The sequence below is a fragment of the Lepus europaeus genome, chromosome 21 (genome assembly GCF_033115175.1).
Source record: "Lepus europaeus isolate LE1 chromosome 21, mLepTim1.pri, whole genome shotgun sequence".
NCBI classification, from domain to species: Eukaryota; Metazoa; Chordata; class Mammalia; order Lagomorpha; family Leporidae; genus Lepus; species Lepus europaeus.
The window spans coordinates 35,507,995-35,522,198 of NC_084847.1; positions in this window are offsets into that span (position 1 = coordinate 35,507,995).

The window sequence follows — 14,204 nt, forward strand, 5'->3', positions numbered from 1 at the left end:
AGAGACAAAATCACAGTAAAAATGGTTTTGGAGAAAAGCAAAATCTTTTCGTTAGACAAGTGAATAAAATGTCATGTATACAAACAGAAATATCTTGTTTGTTTGCCGCATTTCCTTTAGATTTCTCCCCAGAAAATACGAATGTGTTGAGATGGTTTCTCCCTGTGGAACCAATTAGAGTTTCCCAGTACAAAAAAAAAATGTTCCCTGACAAAAAACATTCAAAACAATAAAATACTTCGATAATATCCAGAAAACACAAACACAGGGGCTGTGGCAATATCTGGAATTGAGTTAGCCAAAACAAAACCGGATATTTCCGGTTTCATCCAGTCAAATAAGAAAATGTGGTGTGCAATTCGTATGCAATGGACCGAGAAAATCACAGTAAAAATGGTTTTGGAGAAAAGCAAAGTCTTATCGTTAGGCAAGTGCATAAAATGCCATATATATAAACAGAAATATCATGATTGTATGCCACAGTTACTGTATCTTTCTCGCTAGAAAATACGAATGTGTAGAGCTGGTGTCTCCATATGGAACCAGAGAGTGTTTCCCAGTACAAAATTTAATGTTCCCTGATAAAAAAAAAAAAAAACTTTCAAAACAATAAAGTCCTTCGAAAATATCCAGAAAACACAAACACAGGTACTGTGGCAATATCTGAGATGGAGTTATTCAAAACAAAACCAGATATTTCCGGTTTCATCCAGTCATGTCAGGAGAATGTGGTGTGGAATTCGTATGCAATGGAACGATAAAATCACAGTAAAAATGGCTTTGGAGTAAAGCAAAGTCCTTTCATTAGGCAAGTGCATAAAATGACATCTAACCAAACAGAAATATCATGTTTGTTTGCCGCAGTTCCTCTAGCTTTCTCTCTAAAAATACGAATGTGTAGAGCTGGTGTCTCCATGTGGAACCAATTAATGTTTCCCAGTACAAAATTAAATGTTCCCTGATAAAAAACATTCAAAACAATAAAATCCTTCGATAATATCCAGAAAATACAAACACAGAGGCTGTTGCAATATCTGGGATTCAGTTAGCCAAAACACAACCGCATATTTCTGGTTTCATCCAGTCATGTCGGGACAAAGTGGTGTGGAATTCTTATGCAATGGACCGACAAAATCACAGTAAAAATGGTTTTGGAGAAAAGCAAAGTCTTTTCGTTAGGCAAGTGCATAAAATGTCATGTATACAAACAGAAATATCATGTTTGTTTGCCGCTGTTACTCTAGCTTTCTCCTAGAAAATACGAATGTGTAGAGCTGGTGTCTCCATGTGAAACCAATTAGCGTTTCCCAGTACAAAATTAAATATTCTCTGAAAAAAACATTCGAAACAATGAATTACTTCAATAATATCCAGAAAACACAAACACAGGGGCTGTGGCAATATCGGGGATTGAGTTAGCCAAAACAAAACCGGATATTTCCAGTTTAATTCAGTCATATAAGCAAAAAGTGGTGTGGAATTCGTATCCAATGGACTGAGAAAATTACAGTGGAAATGGTTTTGGAGAAAAGCAAAGTCTTTTCGTTTGGCAAGTGCATAAAATGCCATCTATACAAATGGAAATATCATGATTGTTTGCCACAGTTAATTGAGATTTCGCCCCAGAAAATACGAATATGTAGAGCTGGTTTCTCCATGTGGAACCAGTGAGTGTTTCCCAGTAGAAAATTAAATGTTCTGGGGACGGAGCCAAGATGGCGGATAGTGAGGACGTGCGCCATTAGTCTGCGAAAATAAAGTTTCATAAAAGTGGAATTACTGTAGCCTTAGGAAAAGACTGAAGAAAAATCTGCAGAGGAAACGTTTCCGGATCTAGTGGATGAGACACAGAGGATCTACTGAGAGCCCACTGCGTTGAAACCCAACCACGGGAACCGAGCCACAGAGTCTCGCCAGCGCGGGAACCAGAGGTAAGTCAAAAGCCTCAGAAACTCTCCTCCTCCTGCCTCCGCCTGCAGCTCTGTCGCGGCGGCCGCGGCCACGGCGGCGGCCACGGCGGCGGTGGCAGCGGCGGCGTCCTGAGCGCCTCTCTCCACGGTCCCAGTCCCGGGCAGTGCGTGCAGGCACTACAGCAGCGGCAGCGGCGGCGGTGGCGGCGGCGTCCCGAGCACCTCTCTCCTCGGTCCCAGTCCTGGGGAGCGCACACAGGAACTGCAGCGGCGGCGGCGGCGGCCTTGTCCCGAGCACCTCTCTCCATGGTCCCAGTCCCGGGGAGCGCGCGCAGGCACTACAGCGGCGGTGGCAGCGGCGGCGATCGTGTGGCCCGGCTGGCCCTAGGCGACAGTGCCTAGAGAGGAAGATCACGGCAGAAGCCCCAGGTGGAGCCTTGGATCACCAGCTGAGACAAGGCCTCAGGAAAAGATTCAAGAAAAAAAACTGCAGAAGAAACGCTCCCAGATCTAGTGGATGTGACACAGAGGACCTACAAGGAGCCCACCATGTGGAAAACCAACTGCGGGAGACGACCCGCAAAATCTACCCAGTGCAGGAACCAATGGGAGCCATTCGGAATTACTTCCCAACTGAGTCAAAAAAAAAAAAAAAGAGAGAGAGAGCGAGAGAGAGAGTTCCAGCAAGGAGCAAGGAGAGTCACTTTTTGCAAAGCCTCAAACCTGAAGAATCAAGCAGAGCTCACTGGCCACACCCACCACAACCTCTAAGGATCCATCAAAGCAGACAGCCCACCTAGAGGCATAGTATAACGAGAAAAAAACACCACAGCAAAAAAAAAAAAACACAAAAACCATAAATTATCTCCAACATGCCAAAGAACGTAGAAGCAGAGTTAACAAGAGCAAGGAAGACACTATGATGCCCCCAAATGAACAAGAACCCCCAGTCCAAGACTATGAAGATGAAGAGATAGAGGAAATGCAAGAAGCGGATCTCAAAAAACTGATAAGAACATTAAGAAGTTCTCAAAAAAAATTCTTGAACTACAGAAATCTTTAATGGACAAGATAGAAAATCTCTCTCGTGAAAATGAAATATTAAGGAGGAATCAAAATGAAATGAAACAACTAGTGGAACAAGAAACTGGGATAGTGACAAGAAACCATAATGAAATGAACTCAATAGATCAAATGACAAACACATTAGAAAGCCTCAAAAACAGAATGCGTGAAGCAGAAGAGAGAATATCGGAATTAGAAGACAGAGAACAGGAAAGGAAACAATCAAATCAAAGAAAAGAAGAAGAAATCAGAAATCTAAAAATACTGTCAGGAATCTACAGGATACTCTTAAAAAACCCAACATTCGGGTTCTAGGAGTACCTGAAGGCATGGAGAGAGAGAAAGGATTAGAAGGCCTTTTTAGTGAGATACTAGCAGAAAATTTCCCAGGTTTGGAGAAAGACAGAGACATCCTAATACAGGAAGCTCATAGAACCCCTAATAAACATGACCAAAAGAGATCCTCACCACGACACGTCATATTCAAACTCACCACAGTGAAACACAAAGAAAAGATCCTAAAATGTGCAAGAGAGAAACACCAGATTACTCTCAGAGGATCTCCAATTAGACTCACAGCAGACTTCTCTTCAGAAACCCTACAAGCTAGGAGAGAATGGCGAGACATAGCCCAGGTGCTAAGAGAGAAAAACTGCCAGCCCAGAATATTATATCCTGCAAAGCTCTCATTTATGAATGAAGGTGAAATAAAGACCTTTCACAGCAAACAGACATGGAAAGAATTTGTCGCCACTCGTCCAGCCCTGCAAAAGATGCTTAAAGATGTGTTACATACAGAAACACAGAAACACGGTCACCAATATGAAAGAAGGTAAAGGTAGGAAACCTCACACCAAAAGATCACAGGAATCTCAAACCATATATTAGAAAGTATCTTTGGCTAATGGCAGGGCAAAGTTACTCCTTCTCAATAGTCACATTGAATGTTAATGGCTTGAACTGTCCAGTTAAAAGACACCGATTGGCTGATTGGGTTAAGGAACAAAACCCATCCTTTTGCTGCTTACAAGAAACCCATCTATCCAACAATGATCCATACAGGCTGAGAGTGAAAGGCTGGAAAAAGATATACCATGCCAACAGAAATGAGAAGAGAGTGGGCGTAGCCATCTTAATATCAGACAACATAAACTTTACCACAAAAACTGTTAGGAGAGACAAAGAGGGGCACTATATAATGATTAAGGGATCCATTCAACAGAAAGATATAACGATTATTAATGTATATGCACCTAATTACAGGGTACCAGCTTATTTAAAAGACTTGTTAAGGGACTTAGAGGGAGACTTAGACCCCAACACAATAGTACTGGGGGACTTCAATACTCCACTCTCAGAGATAGACAGATCAACAGAACAGAAGATCAACAAGGAGACAGTAGATTTAAATGACACTATAGCCCAAAGGGATCTAACAGATATCTACAGAACATTTCATCCTACATCTAAGGACTTTACATTCTTCTCAGCAGTACATGGAACCCTCTCTAGGATTGACCACATACTAGGCCATAAAGCAAGTCTCAGCAAATTCAAAAGAATTAGAATCATACCATGCAGCTTCTCAGACCACAAAGGAATGAAATTGGAAATTGGCAACTCAGGAATCCCTAGAGCACGTGCAAACACATGGAGATTGAACAACATGCTCCTGAATGAACAATGGGTCATAGAAGAAATTAAAAGAGAAATCAAAAATTTTCCGGAAGTAAATGAGGATAACAGCACAACATACCAAAACCTATGGGATACAACAAAAGCAGTGTTAAGAGGAAAGTTTATATCAATAGGTGCCTACATCAAGAAATTGGAAAGGCACCAAATAGATGAGCTTTCAAGTCATCTCAAGGATCTAGAAAATCTGCAGCAAACCAAACCCAAACCCAGTTGGAGAAGAGAAATAATTAAAATCAGAGAAGAAATCAACAGGATTGAATCCAAAAAAAAACATTACAAAAAATCAACCAAACGAGGAACTGATTTTTTGAAAAAATAAACAAATTTGACACCCCATTGGCCCAACTAACTAAAAAAAGAAGAGAAAAGACCCAAATCAATAGGATCAGAGATGAAATGGGAAATGTAACAACAGACACCACAGAAATAAAAAGAATCATCAGAAATTACTACAAGGACTTGTATGCCAGCAAACAGGGAAATCTATCAGAAATGGGCAGATTCTTGGACACATACAACCTCCCTAAATTGAGCCAGGAAGACATAGAAAACCTAAACAGACCAATAACTGACACAGAAATTGAAACATTAATAAAGGCCCTCCCAACAAAGAAAAGCCCAGGGCCAGATGGATTCACTGCTGAGTTCTACCAGACATTTAGAGAAGAACTAACTCCAATTCTTCTCAAACTATTCAGAGCAATCGAAAAAGAGGGAATCCTCCCAAATTCTTTCTATGAAGCCACCATCACCTTAATTCCTAAGCCAGAAAGAGATGCAACATTGAAAGAGAATTACAGACCCATATCCCTGATGAACATAGATGCAAAAATACTCAATAAAATTCTGGCCAATAGAATGCAACAACACATCAGAAAGATCATCCACCCAGACCAAGTGGGATTCATCCCCGGTATGCAGGGATGGTTCAACATTCGCAAAACAATCAACGTAATACACTACATTAACAGACTGCAGAAGAAAAACCATATGATTCTCTCAATAGACGCAGAGAAAGCATTTGATAAAATACAACACCCTTTCATGATGAAAACTCTAAGCAAACCGGGTATGGAAGGAACATTCCTCAATACAATCAAAGCAATATATGAAAAACCCACGGCCAACATCCTATTGAATGGGGAAAAGTTGGAAGCATTTCCACTGAAATCTGGTACCAGACAGGGATGCCCTCTCTCACCACTGCTATTCAATATAGTTCTGGAAGTTTTGGCCAGAGCCATTAGGCAAGAAAAAGAAATTAAAGGGATACAAATTGGGAAGGACGAACTCAAACTATCCCTCTTTGCAGATGATATGATTCTTTATTTAGGGGACCCAAAGAACTCTACTAAGAGACTGCTGGAACTCATCGAAGAGTTTGGCAAAGCAGCAGGATATAAAATCAATGCACAAAAATCAACAGCCTTTGTATACACAGGCAATGCCACGGCTGAGGAAGAACTTCTAAAATCAATCCCATTCACAATAGCTACAAAAACAATCAAATACCTTGGAATAAACTTAACCAACGACGTTAAAGATCTCTACGATGAAAACTACAAAACCTTACAGAAAGAAATAGAAGAGGATACCAAAAAATGGAGAAATCGTCCATGCTCATGGATTGGAAGAATCAATATCATCAACATGTCTATTCTCCCAAAAGAAATTTATACATTCAATGCAATACCCATCAAGATCCCGAAGACCTTCTTCTCAGATCTGGAAACAATGATGCTGAAATTCATATGGAGACACAGAATTCCTCGAATAGCCAAAGCAATCCTGTACAACAAAAACAAAGCCGGAGGCATCACAATACCTGATTTCAGGACATACTACAGGGCAGTTGTTATCAAAACAGCATGGTACTGGTACAGAAACAGATGGATAGACCAATGGAACAGAATAGAAACACCAGAAATCAATCCAAACATCTACAGCCAACTTATATTTGACCAAAGATCCAAATCTAACCCCTGGAATAAGGACAGTCTATTCAATAAATGGTGCTGGGAAAATTGGATTTCCATGTGCAGAAGCTTGAAGCAAGACCAGTACCTATCACCTTAAACAAAAATTCACTCAACATGGATTAAAGACTTAAATCTATGACCTGAAACCATCAAATTATTAGAGAGCATTGGAGAAACCCTGCAAGATATAGGCACAGGCAAAGACTTCCTGGAAAATACTCCAACAGCACAGGCAGTCAAAACCAAAATTAACATTTGGGATTGCATCAAATTGAGAAGTTTCTGTACTTCAAAAGAAACAGTCAGGAAAGTGAAGAGGCAACCAACAGAATGGGAAAAAAATATTCGCAAACTATACTACAGATAAAGGATTGATAACCAGAATCTGCAAAGAAATCAAGAAAATCCACAACAACAAAACAAACATCCCACTTAAGAGATGGGCCAAGGACCTCAATAGACATTTTTCGAAAGAGGAAATCCAAATGGCCAACAGACACATGAAAAAATGTTCAAGATCACTAGCAATCAGAGAAATGCAAATCAAAACCACAATGAGGTTCCATCTCACCCCGGTGAGAATGGCTCACATCCAGAAATCTACCAACAACAGATGCTGGAGAGGATGTGGGGAAAAAGGGACACTAACCCACTGTTGGTGGGAATGCAAACTGGTTAAGCCACTATGGAAGTCTGTCTGGAGATTCCTCAGAAACCTGAACATAACCCTACCATACAACCCAGCCATCCCACTCCTTGGAATTTACCCAAAGGAACTTAACTTGGCTAATAAAAAAGCCATCTGCACATTAATGTTTATTGCAGCTCAATTCACAATAGCTAAGACCTCGAACCAACCCAAATGCCCATCAACAGTAGACTGGATAAAGAAATTATGGGACATGTACTCCATAGAATACTATACAGCAGTAAGAAACAACGAAACCCAGTCATTTGCAACAAGATGGAGCAATCTGGAAAACATCATGCTGAGTGAATTAAGCCAGTCCCAAAGAGACAAACATCATTTGTTTTCCCTGATCGGTGACAACTGAGCACCAAAGGGGAAACCTGTTAAGTGAAATGGACACTATAAGCAACAATGAACTGATCAGCTCCTGTCCTGACTTTAGATGTACAATGTAATACTTTATCCTTTTTAGTATTTGTTGTTGTTCTTGTTGTTCTAGTACTAGTGGTTAAACTCTGTAATTAACACACAATTATTCTTAGGTGGTTAAATTTTAACTGAAAAGTGATCCCCCTTAAATCTAAGAGTGGAAAAAGAGAGGGAGGAGATGAACAATTTGGAACATGCTCAATCGGACTGGCCGCAAATGGTGGAGTTAGAAATGTGCCAGGGGATTCCAACACAATCCCACCAAGATGGCATGTACCAATGCCATCGCACTAGTCCAAGTGATCAATTTCAGCTCACAATTGATAGCTCTGATAGGTCTAAGAGTCAAAGGGATCACACAAACAAGACAAGTATTTGCTAATACCAACTGATAGAATCAAAAAGGGAGAGAAAGATCCAACATGGGAAGCGGGATACACAGCAGACTCATAGAATGGCAGATGTCCTAAACAACACTCTGGCCTCAGAATCAGCCCTCAAGGCATTCGGATCTGGCGGAAGAGCCCATGAGAGTATAGCAGGCATGGAAAGCCAAGATATCATGGAAAAAAAAGACCTAAATGAATGATCTCTGTGAGTGAGATCCCAGTGGAAAGAACGGGGCCATCAAAGAAGGAGGTACCCTTCTCCGAAGGGAGGAGAGAACTTCCACTTTGACTATGACCCTATCAGAATAAGATCAAAGTCAGCGAACTCTAAAGGCTTCCATAGCCCTGGCAACTCATGACTAGAGCCTAGGGAGATTACTGACGCCATGAACAGGAGTGTCAAATTGTTAAATCAGCAACAGGAGTCACTGTGTACTTACACCCCATGTGGGATCTGTCCCTAATGTGTCGTCCTAAGCGAAGTGATGCTACAACTAGTACTGAAACAGAATTTTTATACTTTGTGTTTCTGTGTGGGCACAAACTGATGAGGACTTTACTAATTATATGCTGAATTGATTTTCTGTATATAAAGAGAATTGGAAATGAAAAAAAAAACAACCTGGTGTTAAAAAGGAAATGGCATAGAAAATTAAATAATTTGAAAAAAATTATGTAGGATCTCTGTCTTTAATGTGCTGTACATTGCTATTTAATGCTATAATTAGTAACCCAATGGTAGTTTTTTTCACTTTATGTCGCTATATGGGAAAAATGTTGAAATCTTTACCTAATATATACTAAACTGACCTTCTGTATATAAAGAGAATTGAAAATGAATCTTTACATGAATGGAAGGGGAAAGGTAGCAGGAAAGGGGAGGGTTGCAGGTGGGAGGGAAGTTATGGGAGGGGGGAAGCCATTGTAACCCATAAGCTATACTTTGGAAATTTAAATTCATTAAATAAAAGTTTAATAAAAAAAAGTGGTGTGGAATTTGTATGCAAACGACTGAGAAAATTGCAGTGAAAATGGTTTTGGAGAAAATCAAAGTCTTTTCGTTAGGCAAGTCCATAAAATGCTATCTATACAAGGAGAAATGTCATGTTTGTTTGCCGTAGTTCCTCTAGATTTCTCCCTAGAAAATACGAAGGTGTAGAGCTGGTGTCTCCATGTGGAACCAATTAGAGTTTCCAAGTACAAAATTAAATTTTCCCTGAGGGGGTAAAAAAAAACTCTCAAAACAATAAAGTCGTTCGATAATATCCAGAAAACACAAACACAGAGGCTGTGGCAATCTCCGGGATTGAGTTAGCCAAAACAAAACCGGATATTTCTGGTTACATCCAGTCATATCCGGAAAAAGTGGCGTGGGATTTGTATGCAGTGCACTGAGAAAATCACCGTAAATATGGTTTTGGAGAAAAGCAAAGTCTTATCGTTAGGCAAGTGCATAAGATGTCATGTATACAAACAGAAATATCATGTTTGTTTGCAGCAGTTCCTCTAGCTTTCTGCTAGAAAATAAGAATGTGTAGAGCTGGTGTCTCCATGTGGAACCAATTAGAGTTTCCCAGTACAAAATTAAATGTTCCCTGATCAAATATTCCTTTCAAAACAATAATGTCCATCGATAATATCCAGAAAACACAAACACAGGGGCTGTGGCAGTATCTGGGATTGAGTTAGCCAAAAGAAAACCGGATATTTCCAGATTGATCCAGTCATATCCGGACAATGTAGTGTGGAGTACTTATGCCATGGACTGAGAAAATTACAGTGAAAGTGGTTTTGGAGAAAAGCGAAGTTTTTTCGTTAGGCAAGTCCATAAAATCTCATGTACACAAACAGAAATTACATGTTTTTTTGACGCAGTTCCTCTAGTTTTCTCCTAGAAAATGCGAATGTGTAGAGCTGGTGTCTACATGTGGAACCAATTAGAATTTCCCAGTACAAAATAAAATGTTCCCTGATAAAAAAAAAAAAAACTTTCAAAACTATAAAGTCCTTCGATAATATCCAGAAAACACAAACAGAGACTGTCGCAATTTCTGCGATTCAGTTATCCAAAACACAACCGCATATTTGTGGATTCATCCACTCATATCCAAGACAAAGTGATGTGGAATTCGTATGCAATGGTCTGAGAAAAAAACAGTAAAAATTGTTTTCGAGAAAAGCAAAGTATTTTCTTTAGGCAAGTGCATAAAATGCCATCTATACAAACAGAAATATCATGTTTGTTTGCAGCAGTTCCTCTAGCTTTCTCCCTAGAAAATACGAATGTGTAGAGCTGGTTTCTGCATGTGGAACCAGTGAGTGTTTCCCAGTACAAAATTAAATGTTCCCTGATAAAAACATTCAATACAATAAAATACTTCGATAATATCCAGAAAACAGAAACACAGGGGCTGTCGCAATATCTGGGATTGAGTTAGCTAAAACACAAGCGGATATTTCCGGTTTCATCCAGTCATATACTGACAAAGTCGTGTGGAATACGTATGCCATTGACTAAGAAAATTACAGTGAAAGTGGTTTTAGAGAAAAGTTTATTCGTTATGCACGTGCATAAAATGTCATGTATACAAACAGAAATATCATGTTTGTTTGCGGCAATTCCTCTAGATTTCTCCCTAGAAAATACGAATGTGTAGAGATGGTTTGCACATGATGGACCAATTATTGTTTCAACGTTACAAAATTAAATGTTCACTGATGAAAACATTCAAAACAATAAAGTCCATCAATAATATCCATAAATCCCAAACATAAGGGCTGTGGCAATATCTGTGTTATTTAGCCAAAACAAAACTGGATATTTTCGGTTTCATCCAGTCATATCTGTGCAAAGTGTTGTGGAAGTATTATGCAATGGACTGTGAAAATTGCAGTGAAAATGGTTTTGAAGAAAAGCAGAGTCTTTTCGTTAGGCAATTGCATAAAATGTCATGAATACAAAGAGAAATATCATGTTTGTTTGCCGCAATTGCTCTAGCCTTCTCCTAGAAAATACGAATGTGTAGAGCTGGTGTCTCCATGTGGAACCCATTAGAGTTTCCTAGTACAAAACTAAATGTTCCCTGAAAAAAAAAACTTTCAAAACAATAATGTCCATTGATAATATCCAGAAAACACAAACACAGGGGCTGTGGAAATATCTGCGATTGAGTTAGGCAAAACAAAACAGGATATTTCCGGTTTCATCCAGCCATATCCGGACAAAGGGGTTTGGAATTCATATGCAATGGATGGACAAAATCACAGTAAAAATGGTTTTGGAGAAAAGCAAAGTCTTTTCGTTAGGCAAGTGCATAAAATGCCATCTATACTAACAGGAATATCATGTTTGATTTCCGGAGTTCCTCTAGCTTTCTCCTAGAAAATACGAATGTGTAGAGCTGGTGTCTCCATGTGGAACCAATTAGAGTTTCCCAGTACAAAATTAAATGCTACCTGATTAAAAAAAATCAATCAAAACAATAAAGTCCTTCAATAATATCCAGAAAACACAAACACAGGTGCTGTGGCAATATCTTTTATATAGTTAGCCAAAATAAAACCGGATATTTCCGGTTTCATCCAGTCAATCCGGGCAAAGTCGTGTGGAATTCGTATGCACTGGACTGAGAAAAATCACAGTAAAAATGGTTTTGGAGAAAAGCAAAGACTTTTCGTTAGTCAAGTGCATAAATGCCATCTATACAAACAGAAATATCATGTTTGTTTGCCTCAGTTCCTTTTGATTTCTAACCAGAATATAAGAATGTGTAGTGCTGGTATCTCCACGTGGAACCAGTGAGTGTTTCCCAGTACAAAATTAAATGTTATTTGATAAAAAAAAAAACTTTCAAACAATAGTGTCCATTGATAATATCCAGAAAACAGAAACACAGGGCCTGTGGCAATATCTGAGATTGAGTTAGCCAAAACAAAACCGGATATTTCCCCTTTCATCCAGTCATATCCGGACAAAGTGGTGTGTAATTCGTATGCAATGGACCGACAAAATCACAGTAAAAATGGTTTTGGAGAAAAGCAAAGTCTTTTCGTTATTCAAGTGCATAAAATGTCATCTATACCAACAGGAATATCATGTTTGATTTCCGGAGTTCCTCTAGCTTTCTCCTATAAAATACGAATGTGTAGAGCTGGTGTCTCCATGTGGAACCAATTAGAGTTTCCCAGTACAAAATAAATGTTCCCTGATAAAAAACATTCAAAACAGTAAAGTCCATCGATAATATCCAGAAAACACAAACACAAAGGATGTCGCAATACCTGGGATTCAGTTCGCCAAAACACAAGCAGATATTTCCGCTTTTATCCAGTCATATATGGCCAAAGTGTTCTGGAATTCGTATGCAATGGACCGAGAAAATCACAGTAAAAATTGTTTTTGAGAAAAGTAAAGTCTTTTCATTAGGCAAGTGCATAATATGCCATGTATACAAACAGAAATACCATGTGTGCCTGCCACATTTCATCTAGCTTTCTCCCTAGAAAATACGAATATGTAGAGCTGGTGTCTCCATGTGGAATCAATTAGAATTTCCCAGTACAAAATTAAATGTTCCCTCATAAAAACCATTCTAAACAATAAAGTCCTTCGATAATATCCAAAAAACACAAACACAGGGGCTGTGGCAAAATCTGGAATTCAGTTAGTCAAAACACAAGCAGATATTTCCCCTTTCATCCTGTCTAATCTGGACAAAGTTGTGTGGAATTCGTATGCAATGGACTTAAAAAATGGCATTGAATATGGTTTTGGAGAAAAGCAAAGTCTTTTCATTAGGCAAGTGCATAAAATGCCATCTATACAAACAGAAATATCATGTTTGTTTGCTGGAGATCTTCTAGCATTCTCCCTAGACAATACGAATATGTAGAGCTGGTGTCTCCATGTGGAACCAATTAGTTTCCCAGTACAAAATTAAATGTTCTCTGATAAAAAAAATTTCAAAACAATAAATTCCATCCATAATATCCAGAAAACACAAAGAGAAGGATCTGTGGCAATATCTGTGATTGAGTTAGCCAAAATAAAACCAGATATTTCCGGTTTCATCCAGTCATATCCGGACAAAGTGGTGGGGAATTTGTATGTAATGGACTGAGAAAATTACAGTGAAAATGGTTTTGGAGAAAAGCAAAGTCTTTTCGTTTGGCAAGTGCATAAAATGCCATCTATACAATCAGAAATATCGTGTTTGTTTTCCGCAGTCCAATAGCTTTCTCACTAGAAAATACGAATGTGTAGAGCTGGTGTCTCCATGTGAAAACAATTAGTTTTCCAGTACAAAATTAAATGTTCCCTGATAAAAAAATATTTCAAAACAATAAAGTCCTTTGATAATATCCAGAAAACCAAACACAGAGGCTGTCACAATATCTGGAAATCAGTTAGCCAAAACACAACTGGATATTTCCGGTTTCATCCAGTAATTTCCGGCCAAAGTGGTGTGGAATTTATGCAATAGACAGGCAAAAACACAGTAAAAATGGTTTCGGAGAAAAGCAAAATCTTTTTGTTAGGCAAGTGCATAAAATGTCATCGATACAAACAGAAATATTATGTTTGTTTGCCGCAGTTCCTCTAGTTTTCTCCTAGAAAATACGAATGTGTAGAGCTGGTGTCTGCATGTGGAACCAATCAGAGTTTCCCAGTACAAAATTAAATGTTCCCTGATTAAAAAAAATCTTTAAAAACAATAAAGTCCATCTATAATATCCAGAAAACACAAACACAGAATCTGCGGCAATATCCGGGATTGAGTTAGCCAAAACACAACCGGATATTTCCGGTTTCATTCAGTCAAATCCGGACAAAGTGGTGTGGAATTCGTATGCAATGGACCCAGAAAATCACAATAAATATGTTTTGGGGTAAAGCAAAGTCTTTTCGTTAGGCAAGTGTATAAAATGTCATCTATACATGCAGAAATATCATGTTTCTTTGCCGCAGTTCCTCAAGTTTTCTCGCTAGAAAATACGAATGTGCAGAGCTTGTGTCTCCATGTGGAACCAATCAGAGTTTCCC